Source organism: Arachis duranensis, chromosome 10 (genome assembly GCF_000817695.3).
Source record: "Arachis duranensis cultivar V14167 chromosome 10, aradu.V14167.gnm2.J7QH, whole genome shotgun sequence".
NCBI lineage: Eukaryota > Viridiplantae > Streptophyta > Magnoliopsida > Fabales > Fabaceae > Arachis > Arachis duranensis.
Genome location: NC_029781.3, coordinates 30,247,922 through 30,249,969, shown reverse-complemented (window position 1 = coordinate 30,249,969; position 2,048 = coordinate 30,247,922).

The window sequence follows — 2,048 nt, the reverse complement described above, 5'->3', positions numbered from 1 at the left end:
GGAAGTGTTGAGTTGTTCCCAATAGTTGTTGTGAGGAAAGTGCATCCCTTGAGGCATCTCAGGGATTTCTTGATGAGGGAATTCCTCATGCTCTTGTTAAGTGCCATGAATGGGCTCTCTAGTTTGCTTCATCCTCTTCTTAGTGATGGGCTTGTCCTCTTCAATGAGGATGTCTCCCTCTATGACAATCCCAGCTAAATAGCAAAGGTGAGATATGAGATAAAGAAAGGCTAATCTTGCCAAAGGTGAGGGCTTGTCAGCCACCTTGTAGAGTTCTAGAGGTATGATTTCATGAACTTCTACTTCCTCTCCAATCATGATGCTATGAATCATGATGGCCCGATCCACAGTAACTTCAGATCGGTTGCTAGTGGGAATGATGGAGCGTTGAATGAACTCCAGCCATCCTCTAGCCACAGGCTTGAAGTCCAGTCTTCTTAGTTGAACTGGCTTGCCTTTGGAGTCTCTTTTCTATTGAGCTCCTTCCACACATATGTCCATTAGGACTTGGTCCAACCTTTGATTAAAGTTGACCCTTCTAGTGTAGGGGCGTTCATCTCCTTGCATCATGGGCAAGTGAAACGCCACCCTCACATTTTCCGGACTAAAATCTAAGTATTTCCCCCGAACCATTGTGAGATAATTCTTTGGATTCAGGTTCATACTTTGATCATGGTTCCTAGTGATCCATGCATTGGCATAGAACTCTTGAACCATTAAGATTCTGACTTGTTGCATGGGGTTGGTTAAGACTTCCCAACCTCTTCTTTGGATCTCGTGTCGGATCTCCGGATACTCATTCTTCTTGAGCATGAAAGGGACTTCAGGGATCACCTTCTTCTTGGCCACAACTTCATAGAAGTGGTCTTGATGGATCACCTTCTTCTTTGCCACAACATCATAGAAGTGGTCTTGATGGCTTTTGGAGATGAATCTTTCCATCTCCCATGACTCGGAGGTGGAAGCTTTTGTCTTCCCTTTCCCTTTTCTAGAGGATACTCCGGCCTTAGGTGCCATTGATGGTAATGGAAAAACAAAAAAGCTTATGCTTTTACCACACCAAACTTAAAATATTGCTCGCCCTTGAGCAAGAGAAGAAAGAAGAGAAGAAGAAGAAGAAAATATTAAGGAGAAGGTGGAGTGTGGGTTTCGACCAAGGTATAGAAGAGGGGGTTGTGTTGTGTGAAAAGGAAGTGGAATGGAGGGGTTTATATAGGATAATGGGAGAGGGTAGGTTCGGCCATTTAGGGTGGGTTTGGGTGGGAAAGTGTTTTTGAATTTTGAAGGTAGGTGGGGTTTTTGGGGAAGAGTGGATGGATGTGAGTGGTGAAGGGGGTAATTGGGAAGAGAGATTGAAGTTGATGGGAAGTGTGACATGGGGAAGAGTGAAATAGGATTAGGAGGTAAGGTGGAAATATGTTAGGTGGGGATCCTTTGGGGTCCACAGGTCCTAAGGTGATCCTGTGGGGTCCACAGATCCTGAGATGATCCTGTGGGGTCCACAGATCTGAGGTGTCAAGGAATTACATCCCTGCACCAAATAGGCATGTAAAATGCCTTTTGCATATCATTCTGGCATTTAAATGCCGAGGTGATGCACGTTCTGGGCGTTCAACGCCCATGTAAAGCATGTTCTGGGCGTTCAACGCCCATATGTAACATGTTTCTGGCGTTGAACGCCAGTTTCATGCTTGTTACTGGCGTTCAGCGCCAGCTTTCCTCAAGGCACATTCCTGGCGTTCAAACGCCAGAATGTTGCTTATTTCTGGCATTCAGCGCCAGATTCATGCTCTGTTCTGGCGTTGAACGCCAGCCAGATGCTCCTTACTGGCGTTGAACGCCAGTCTGTCCTTCCTCCAGGGTGCGAATTTTTTTCTGCTGTTTTTGATTCTGTTTTTAATTTTTATGATTTTTTCGTGACTCCTCATGATCATGTACCTAATAAAACACAAAATAACAATAAAATAAAATAAAATAAAAATAAAAATTAGATAAATAAAATTGGGTTGCCTCCCAACAAGCGCTCTTTTAATGTCAATAGCTTGACA